Source organism: Anomalospiza imberbis, chromosome Z, assembly GCF_031753505.1.
Source record: "Anomalospiza imberbis isolate Cuckoo-Finch-1a 21T00152 chromosome Z, ASM3175350v1, whole genome shotgun sequence".
Classification (NCBI taxonomy): domain Eukaryota; kingdom Metazoa; phylum Chordata; class Aves; order Passeriformes; family Viduidae; genus Anomalospiza; species Anomalospiza imberbis.
In genome coordinates this window covers 1,375,491-1,386,926 of record NC_089721.1, presented here as the reverse complement: position 1 = coordinate 1,386,926, position 11,436 = coordinate 1,375,491, and the positions used below count along the sequence as shown (strand labels likewise).

General features: G+C 42.9%; 1 long non-coding RNA gene across 1 annotated transcript; it reads right to left on the bottom strand.

Annotated features, from left to right (window-relative positions):
- Positions 1–1,347: 1,347 nt before the first annotated feature.
- On the bottom strand, positions 1,348–5,158 carry LOC137464828 (uncharacterized). Its single transcript, XR_010994444.1, has 2 exons — positions 4,938–5,158; positions 1,348–1,512 (listed from the first exon to the last, which is right to left on the bottom strand). It is a non-coding gene; the product is annotated as an uncharacterized lncRNA (long non-coding RNA).
- Positions 5,159–11,436: the final 6,278 nt, after the last annotated feature.

Sequence of the window (11,436 nt, the reverse complement as noted above, 5' to 3'; positions counted from 1 at the left end):
GCAGTGCCAGGGGAGGTGGAGCTGTCTGGGGTCAGGACTGGGGGTTTGTGCCTATCCCTACCCACCATCCTTCCTTTCATCTCAGCTGGCTTCACCACTCCTTCTGTGGAGGAGTGACCTGGGAAGGGATTCAAGGGTGCTCATGGACCATACTGCCCAACAGCTCAGTGAGGAGGGGTTTCCTACAACTGCTCTGGAGCAATTATCTCGTTTTCCCCAAAACAGCTCAGTAGGATGACACATCCTGGCCATTCCCCAGGTGCACTGAGTGTCCCTTCATGTCCTGAGCCATGGGTGAGCTAAGCCAAGAGAAACCTGCTGCATCAACCTGCAAAAAAAAAAAAAAAAAAAAAAAAAAGTGGTCTGGTCAGGAAGAGGAGACAAAATAGAGCAGCCAAAATATCAGATTGGAACCTCGTGATCTTTACGGTTTTTCCCCACCCAAACCATGCCATGAATCTATGATTCTATGAATGCATTTTAAACTGCAAATCCCAGGAAAAAAAGGCTGTAAATCTAACAGAGCTAACACATATTATAATCATGGGTGATATAACCTGTAGGTTTTTATACAGAATTTATTCCCAGCATTATTTATTTTTAATTCAGTCTCTCTGTCCATCTTTTTTCCCCCATTTAATATATATATAACTCTAATAGTAGGCTTGGTGGAAGTTTCCCCCTGCTCAAAAATTGTGGTACTCTTACATACCGCCACCTCTTCGCTCTTAGGAGCAAAAAATGAGGTGTAAAATCACTGCGTTCCTGTTTGGTTTTTTATTTTATTTTTTTTTTTTTTTTAATCTGGCTTGCCTTTCCCAGTGGCACCCCTCTCTCCCCTCCCAGGGCCGTGGTGATGTTGTGGTGGTTTGCACTGAGCTGACATTGTCTGCCTGTGACAGCAAACAGCAGCAGACGCGGCCGCCCCTCTAACAAACTCCTGCAAACTGATCTATTATCAACGGCAGGGGCCTGCTGTACCGCTGCCGGGCACAGTAATTAATTTCCATGCATATCATTGCCAGCATCGCTTACTGATCCAGGGAGCAAGATCAGAGATGTCACACCATAAATTGAGTCAGAGCCTTCACCTCTGTGTTCAGCGTGCAATTTTACACGCGCTTGACAAAGTAACAAACAGGGGGTAAAAAAGGCAGCAGTTCCCCAGGGTGATGGACGGGGGGAATTGGCCCAATAAATTGTTCCCTGTAAAAAGCAATGTTTTCCTCATTAAAAGGCAGTGAATTCTCTATTGCTTTTCATTAGTTGTGGCCTTGCTAGACGTGAGGTTTAATTGGCAGTGTGTTTACAGGATGCCGGCCCCAGAGGTGAAGGAGACAAAGAGGCTGAAAAGAGATTCTTATTTATTAAGGAGAGGTGACAGGCAGCCGCTTAATAAGTTTTTGTGTGGGTCCTGGAAGAAGTTGCACCATGAAGAATGGCTGTGCAGGTGTAACCCCTTCTGTGCCATTGCTTCGTGCTTTTTAACCATCAGAATCTGAATTCTAGATACTTCCCCTTCTTGCAAGGAAAAGAAATTAAATAATACATTTTAAGAAATGATAAAATAGCAACATAATGATAAAAATGAGCTTGCATTAGTTTCAAAGGCCCTGGTTCAATGCTCTGCTCTCAGGTTCCTTTGAAATACTGAAGCATCCTCCCCCTGTTTGGTGTTTGTAAGAGAGCATATTTTGGGATTACCAAACTGCTTTTTATTTACAGAAGAGTACAGATGCAGGATCAGTCCCTACACACCCCAGAAAAGTGTGAAAAGTCCATGGAACAGAAAAAAAAAAACATTTGCAGAAGGACAGACCTTCTGTGGCTGTACCTCTGTGGGCAGCAGGGTCTGCAGAAAGACGCTCAGCACAAACTCAGCAATTAAAAAAAAAATTGTCATATAGGAGTGCCAGGATTAAAATAACTCAAATAGAAAATGCAAAAGCCAAGGTGTTCTATAAGAGTAGAAGGGAAGGTCTTACTACTGTTGTCCAGATTTAGCTAGAGAACGCAGCTAAATGGAAACAAAAAATGTTATGACTAGGCAAGCAACATTATCTCTGGCTCTTCACCCAACAAAAGCAAGCACTCATCCTTGAAAGTTACATATATAGTAAAACAAATCCAAATTTTGGCAAATTCTGACCATCTGCCTAGCTTTAAAAACACAGTACTAGAATTTTGTAATGATTAAACTTGCAACATAAAAAATAAAACATAATTTTAAAACACAAGTTCTGGAAAAAATATGCCAGAGCACCTGTCTGTCTGAAGGAGCTGGTGTGTTACAATTCATCGCAGTTTAACAGTCAGAGAAACTCTCAGTTTCACGTAGAGTATGTTTTGAATCCTAGGACCTGCCATCCAAGATGATTTTGTTTCGTCTCCTAACAGTGATATCATAGAATCACAGAACCATTAAGATCAGAAAAGTCATCTAATTCCATCGAGTCCAACCATTCCCCCAGCACAGCCAAGGCCACCACTGACCCCTGTCCCCAAGTGCCACATCCACATGGCTTTGAAATCCCTCCAGGGATGGGGACTCCACCACTGCTCCAGGAAGCTCTGCCAGAGCTGGACAGCCCTTTCCATGGAGAATTTTTCCCCAGTATCCACCCTGAGCCTGCACTGGCCCAGCCTGAGGCCATTCCCTCTCCTCCTGTCTTTGTTCCCTGGAGCAGAGGCTGACCTCCCGGCTGTCCCCTCCTGCCAGGAGCTGTGCAGATCCACAAGGTCCCCCCTGAGCCTCCTTTTCTCCAGGCTGAGCCCCTTTCCAGCTCCCTCAGCCACAAACTGTGAAATGAAAATAAGAGCTGCAAACAATATTGCAAATCAATGCTCCAACACTTATCTCCATTTCATATTTTTTCTCTAATCAAAATATTTAAGAGCAATATGGCCATCCTGGCACTCCACAGCTTGTTGTGATTACAAGAAATACTGGTGGAATGGGAGCTTTAAAATTAAGTAGCATGGAGTGTCCAGTAATTAATTTGATTTTTACATCCATTCTTTATTTAATGCAACTTTAAAACTATGTTAGAAGCTCGAAATGAGCAGTGTAGCATGAAAATGAACTGGCCAAGTTCCAAGTGAGGCAAGGATTAGCATAATGTTAAATGCTGAGGATTGCCCTCATCAATGAGCTTGAGAGGGGGGTGGATACAATGGAGGAAGAGATCTTGCTTGTGCCTGTCACCATAAAACTGGAGATCAAAGCATGATGCTGTGCCATGCAAAAACAGCATCTCTGCTCCAATCCTGGCAGAAGACAGGGTGGAGAAGGAAGTGGTTACTGGGGTTTCATCAGCGCTTGGAAAGAGGCTTGAGTCTCCATGGGAAGGCTGGAGCAATGAGTTTGGGTTCTCCTTGGAGGCTATCATGCCTGCCCTTCATGACTCATATTGCATTAGTGCCTCCACAAGTTGCTGTAATGATCCAACTCCCCAGTGTCAACCTGTTTAATCTGTATTTGGGGGAGATTGCTGTAGAGGCCACAATGAATATTTTCCTCCTCTAATGCCCATATTCACACTCTTTCCTTTTTCCATCTGCTCCATTTAGGTGAGCTGCCCCACAGCAACATCACTCCTGTGATTCCCATCACCTCACAGTGGTTTTGGCAGCACAACTTTTGTATGCCAATCCCCACCTTGTCACCAGAGCGCTGAGTGCCACATCCAGTGGCATGTCCAGCCATTCCTTGAACACCCCCATGGGTGGGGACACCCCCACCTAGCTGGGCAGCCTCTTTCCATGTGTAATCCTATTTTCTGTGAAGAAATTCCTTCTGATGTCCAGTCTGAACCTTCCCTAGCACAGCTTGAGGCCAGGTCCTCTCATCCAAATATTAATAATGTATATAAATAAGAACATAATATGTGAAATAATAATATATGAAATATGAATAATCTCAACAAATATTTCTGCAAGGAAAACAAGAGTTACAAAAACAACACAGTCTTCTAGCAATTTCTCCTCAAGTTTGAGTTGGTTCTTTAAGGTAACTGTAGGTAACCTGTTCCCACTTCTGTGGTACCTCCAGTGGCATGTCCAGCCATTCCTTGGACACCTCCATGGGTGAGGACACCTCCATCTTCCTAGGCAGCCCCTTTCCATGTGTAATCATATTTTCTGTAAAAAAATTCCTTCTGATGTCCAGCCTGAACCTCCCCTAGCACAGCTTGAGGCTAGGTCCTCTCATCCAAATATTAATAATGTATATAAATAAGAACATAATATGTGAAATTATACTATAATACGGAATAATAATATAATATATGAAATATGAATAATCTCAACAAATATTTTTGCAAGGAAAACAAGAGTTACAAAAATAACACAGCATTTTAGCAATTTCTCCTGGAGTTTGAGTTGGTTCCTTAAGGTAGCTGCAGGTAACCTGTTCCCAGTCCTCTGATACCTTGTGTGTCCATGCTCTGCATCTTTTTGGGGCATCATGTTCTCCATTTCTTACCAGATGTGAATGTTTTTGGGGTGGGATTTCTTCTGGTCATTGCTGCTGCTGTTTGTTGATAATACACCTGTTCTGGGGAAGTTGGTTGCTGCCAGGTTTGGAGTCAAGGAAGTGCTCTTGCACACTCTCTGCTGTGATGGTTCATGGACAACCTCATTTTCAGGCTCTGGTTCCTCTGCCTTGGGGTTTTGCAGGCACAGCAGACAGTCACCAGCCCATCAACGGGCTATTCCCTGCCTGCCTGGGCTAGCTGGCACTCGGAACTGTGCCTGTCCACCCCTCATGTCCTGACACAGCCAAACCCACGGCTCAAGGATGGATGAACTCCTTGTTAAACCTTGAGGTCAAACACAGGGGCTACACACCCCTGCAGTAACATCCCCTCCCTCTTGTCCCACTAACATTGCACCTTCACTTCTTGATTTTAATAAACCCCTGGCCTTAAATGTCAGACTTTCAGCTGCCTTTGCTGTTTTAAAGCAGCAAAGCCTGAGCAGATTTAAAGTCAGAAGTTTCTGCAGAGACATTGCTGTGTCTTGCTCAGGGACTGTGACCAGCCTGATCCAGCATAAGGTGACCCTTCCCATGTCACAGGGGCTTGGAATGAGATAAGCTTTAAGGTCCCTTCCCATCCAAACCATCCTGGGGTTCCATTTATGGCTTTGCAAAGAGGTTGTGTGTGCATCAGGTGCCAGGCCAGCAGGAGAGGAGCAGTAGATGGGGAGGCCACAAATGGGGCCAACCCATGTGCAGTCCAGCTGTGCACAGGTGAGCCCTTGCTGGCCACAGGCCACCCCTGACCTCATAATTACAGTCCCACTGCAAACCCCGCTCACGCTGAAGCCAACAGCAGCTCATCAAAGCTGTTCGGGCTTCCTACTGCAGCTTGGGAGAATGAAAACTTAAAGTACCGAGCACATAAACCGGGCCTCATTACTGCAGCATGCCCAGCTTTGATGCAGGCTTTTTCTGCGGCTCCTGTGCACACTGAGCCCCCATTAATGTTAATGTGAGTGGCTGTTACACTCCAAAAGCAGCAGCAAAGAGCCCCCAGGAGGAGAAACCCATTTAGCAGGGCCACTTTCTTTACAGAACATGTCCTGGCTTAAGCGTATCAAAATCTCTTCAGGTCTTGCTAATTGAGGCCAGTGGGTTTTAAAGCCAAGAGGAAAATCATCTGTTGTCACATGGGAAATGTTTGTTTTGTTGCACTGGCTCAAAGTCGGAGGCAGTAGGTAGCAGTGGGGTGGAATCCAGGTACGTGGAAATCCATTGGTCTTTGAGATTATCTCTTCTGGACACTTGGATGGACTCCTCATGTACACCTTGTGGATCTTATTTTCTGGACACGTGGAGGCATACTTAAAGAAAATAAAGTTTTACAGGCTTCTTAAATAATTAGCATGTTTTCTGCCAGTGTTTTCTCCAGATGTCCCTGATCGGCTTCTTGAGGACCTTTGTTCTGAACACCTGGATGGACTCCTGATGGACAGACTGCAGATCATTCCTGTGAATACCTCGAGGCCTACTTAAAAAAGAGACATTTACAATCTTCTTGAATAGCTGCAGTGCTTTCTTGAAGCAGAAGTTGGAGATTTCTTATATATGATATACAAGGATATTTTACATATATATATATATATATATATATATATATATATATATGAACCAAATTAAATATATGACGGCAGAAGTTCCTGCACAGAAAATGGTCCTCTAAGTTATTTTTACCAACATGGTTATTTTCCAACAACTGGTTATTTCTACTCTACTCTTGCCCACTCACCAGTGATTTTTTTTCTGTCTACCTTTGGTCTATTTTCCAGATCTCACACTGATCTCAGGTTTGACCTAATGGAGCGATAGAGGAGGACAAGATGGCTCCTGGTCCTGCAACTGAGCCCATTTTTTGTCACCCTTGAAAAATCTGACCCCAGGCAGACCTTCGTAGCAGCTTTCCAGCAAAATACATGTCAACAGTACACCCAGGCATCACCTTCCAAAAAATCTCATGGCTGCTTCCAGCCTGGCTGAAGGAAAGCAAAGCCCACCAGTGCTACAGAGACCTGTCCCTTTTATTCCTGCTTATTCCTGGGATGGCCATTAATTGAACAAGGAGCAAAGCAAAGATATTGCTGCCAGAGCACAGTCGTACCTGCCCAGTGCTGCTGTCGATGATCTCCTTGGAAGAGCAAAATAATCCAAAGGGAAGTCTCTATTTACAGGTGGGGAAGAGGGAATCACCATCACGCAGCACAGCCAGGACCCAGCCAAGAAGAAGTCATTGCTGCCTCCAAGCTTGACAGTGCCCATGGGTCACAGAGGAGCACAGAAAATCCCACCAGAGGCTTAAGAGGGAAATAAACAGGTCGCTTTTACAGCATTTACCAAACTCTCCCAACATTTACTAAAATATTCCAGGTGTTGGCCAAAGGAGACCCAGCAAAGATGGCCTGGATGTGGTACAGTGGGATAGGATGATGGATGTTGGGGTTTAGGCACAGGTTCCATCCCAGGGCTTTGCCAAAGACATCTTCTTTGTGCCTAGTCCTGGCTGAATGGAGCTAATACTCTTCCACATCAAAAGGAGAAAATATGCTTAAAAATAAGATGCTGAGGGATTCCTTGGCATTCAGGGAAATGCCTATGTTTTTAGTGGGTTTTGTTTGTTTGTTTTTAACTGAGAAAAATTCCTGGAAGGTTTTGGTCATGATGTCTTTATTTTGTTCGGGGGGGGGGGGGGGGGGGGGGGGTATTGTGGTTTTTTATTTGTTTGGGTTTTTTTGGTTTTTTGTTTGTTTTTTTTTTTTTCTTCTGCGTGCACCCATTAATATTGAAGGATTCTTTTTTTAACAAAAGTTTTAGCACAAGGAGCAGTAGGATAGCTCTACACTGCCACCAGTAATGAAAGTTAGGCTTGCCAGCCATGAAGGCAGTTTAACCCCTTGGTCACACCTCGCCTTTTAATTCTCTTTGAATAGGCCTGATACAGCTTTGATGGAAAATGCACCCGGTGCATGGTTCAGGAGGCTGCAGAATTGAGAGCTATTAAATACTAAAAAGACAAGGTGAGAAACAATTTGCAAAATCTCCTCTTTTTATAGACTGCAGCTATTGAGAAAAATTGAGTAAATTCCCCAGCTACCAAGACTGCAGTCTGTTTCAAGATTCCATCAATTTTTTACGGTACAATCAATATTTATGAATCCCCAAAGAAATATTGCAAAGAGAAACATGGTGAAACATTTTCCATGCAGTTGCAAAGATGTAACGTGGGGACCTAAATAACTTTTAAAATAATCTCAATGACAATCAAAGTGCCTTACATAGCCAATATGGTTTAATGTCAGTGTTTATATTAGCTCTCTTCTAAAGAATAGATGGAAAAAGGGGAAAAAAGTAAAGAAAATGTTTGCAGTTTAATCTCTCCTAAAGAAGACATTTTACTATAATAAGTATTCTGTAATTTGGTGCTTAAAAATTCAAAGGAAGTGTCATATTGAAAGTTCTTTGATTTTTTTATGCATTAAAAATATTCACCATCACGCAAGCAATGGATTTTTCAGTCAGCTGGAAGAGGAAAAAAGATTTCTATAAAAACTAGGCAAACAAATCCACATTCCTTTAATGGCTACTTTAGGTTTAATATCTAAACTTATTTAAATAACTCTGAACCCTCCTGCTGAGAAATATTGAAAGTAATAGATTCCTTTGTGTGTAATCTCCATTTACATGTAGAGTTTAATTTCCCTCTGGGCAGAACCTGTGTAAAACTTGCCTTGAAATGTCCCTCTGTAAAAGCACAATGTTTAGGGGGATGTCTTTTATTTTATTTAAAATTTATTTTACACTTAAAAAAAAAAAAAAAAAAAAAGCAAAGAGCCAATTCACCTCAGGACTTCCAAAATGGTGAATATGGCATGAAGTTAAAATTTATTGATCACAGTAATTGATTGGAATCTACGCCACAGATGCTCCAAAATGCATCCAAAATCAAGATCAGCCCTGCTGTGCTCATCACACCCATGACAGATCTCTCAGGTGATGGTGGTCCCTCCAGAAAGAATCAGAGAATCAGTTTTAGTATTACTTTTCTCCAAGGAATTTAGATGGAATTTGATTTTGGGGTGAAGCAATTCTAAATTTTAAGCTTGTCCCTTGATGTTTGAATATCCTTTGGCTCCTTCCCTCTTCTCAATTTTGTCCCACCTGCCATCACACAAATTTTAGCTAAAAATAGTCTACTGTGCACATTTTTATTTGGTTTCTATCATCTCTTTTTTTTCCTTTTTCTTCTTTTTTTTCTTTTTTTTTTAACTCAGAGGAAACACAGTACAAGGAGAGATCCCTGTTAATGAACCAGTAACTTAAAGCATTTAATTACCTAAAACAAAGCCTTAGCTTTGATGTCAATATTTTATTTTTAAACATTAGCGAGGCCTAAAGTAAGGAAATCTGATGAATTTGCAAAAAGCTTTCATTGAGGTTTATTTCCCCAAATTAATCAGGCAAGTTGCAATCCCAGCTATTTATAAGTCTAGTTAAGTGTTGTTCCCTTGTGAGGTGCCTTTTCTTTTTTTTTTTCCCTTCAATACGTACTGAGGTGTCTCAGTTATTCAGCCTCTTACCTAGATACCTCATCCAGGGGAATCTCGGTGGGAAGATCTGATATCTGATCTGTTTCTATATTTAATGGCATATTTCATCATGGGGGAATATTTTGCTAAACTATCTCCCCTGAAACTGTTTTTTTTAAAGTGAGCTATATTCAAAATAGCAACATTTTAAAATGTGCTTTTTGCTGGAAAATATGAGGGAAAGAAAGAGTGTTCTTCCTCAAGGAGCAGGATCTGTCAGAGGGAAAAAAAAGGCTTGTCCTCAGAAAACTTTGGAACATTATTTAATTAATAAGAAAGATTCCTCTGAAATTAGGATAATTGAAGATGATCATGGGAAGCATCCACAGTAAGGTGACCCATGGACACTGCAACATGGTGGAAATGGAGGTACCCTGGCCATCTGTACCCTCTTCTTATAAATCCCATGAAGAGTTAAAAACTCAATTGTTCTTCAACCTCACCCAGCCCTACAGTTTATAAAATACATATTTTTTTAAACACCAAATCTGCTGGGACAAAACCAAACAAACCACCCAATAATAAATCTGCATACTCTTTTTGTGATAGAAGCCCCCCACTCCACCCAGACAGCCAGGGATGGCTTAGCCAATGTTTCGTGAGTTTGTAACGTTACTTATCTTTTAATCCATTTAACCATCAAAATTTTTAGCAAAAACAAGAACTGGAAAAAAAAAAAAAAAAGACGACGAAACAACAACAACAAAAAAAAACAATGCCCCCAATTTGTGTTTTGTTTGACTGCGAGTAATATTCATGTCTGCATGAGGATGGCATGTAATTAACATGTCATAATCAAAATGACTAAGTTTGACACATTATAATCACTGCATGGAGATTATAGCATAGCCACAGGCGATCTGCACAGCCTATCTTAATATCATTTGCATAATGAAAGCATGGTGGCAGTAATAGCTTTTTTCTCTTGTTATCATAATTTCACCCAGGGCTGCAAAGGGCTTTGGTACTGTCAGATGTTGCCTGTTAAAAGTCGTTGTGTGTTGAAGACTCCAGTCCAAGTGACCCAAGTATTTCCATGTCAGTATTTCCACGTCAGCAGTCGCCGCGTGACTGCACAGAAATACGTTGGAATGAGTCTTTTTTACCCCAATTTCCCAGAAAATGTGTAAGCACTTTTATTTTGGGGTCCCAGTGGAAGACCTGTTTCTTACCTGGGAGGCTCCTGTAGAGCTGGGCTGCATTTTCTGGGCATCCCCCGAATTTTCCTAGGAACAGCAGGGCAAGCTGACACAGCATGTTTCCTGAAACATCCGTGGATACTTCTGGGATGCTATGGCCATGCTCCTGCCTGGCCACAGCACCTCTACAGAGGATGCCAGCAGTGCAGCTCCACTCTTACCTGCCTGGATAGCTTGGACCACGTCCAAGAGGCTCTCCAAAGCGATGTCAGGTTGAAGGCAATCCCTCACCCCGGACAGAGAGTGGCACATTCTCCAGTGACCTGTACGGTGAACAAATGGCCACTGCTTCTACCTCCTCAGATGGTTCCTGTGCAGGGATAAGAGATCAGCACTGCAAAGAAATGTCTGCAAAAACAGGGCAGGGGAAACAATAGAGGATTGACCCCAGGTCTCACAGAGCCGCTCAGACTGATGTCCCATGTCTCATGTCCCCGTGGTGCAAGCAGGGCCACACATGGTGTGAGGGGCTGGTGAGAGCCAGCCTGCTGTCTCTTGATGTGCACAATGGGCTGCCCAGAGCAGAAGGCTGTTCTTTAGATTGCTGTGTCACCTTCCACTCAAGAGGGTCTCAGACCCAGGACCTCAAAGAGTCTCATGACAAAAAGGGTCCCAGAACCTCTCAGACTCTGCCTGTTCATGGAATGGTTTGGGTTGGAAGAGAACCTTAGAGGTCATTTAGTTCCAACTCCCTGCAGTGTGCAAGGACATCTTCCACTAGAGCAGGTTGCCCAGGGCCCCATCCACCTGGTTTTGAATGTTTCCAGGGATGGGGTGTCCACCCCCTCTCAGGGCAACAGGACCCACTTGATGGCCACAATGCCGCTTCCACCTGGCCAAACCAAACTCCCAGGAGCCAATACAGGGAGGATTTTAAGCTGAACCTTATTCTGGCTATGAATCTTGTGCTTCCATTTTTACCTTTCCTCTGAGATACACTTGTAGAGTTTGATGTTGTACCAGGAGTTCACTTGCACCAGTGATTCTGTATTTTGTAATTCACAGTATCAGGCTCTTCCATCATTTCCATATCATTCCAGCCACTATACAGTCCAATCACATTAACACACAATAATCCTCCTGCAGACATTACAGCATTAGGAACTGAAAATCTGTC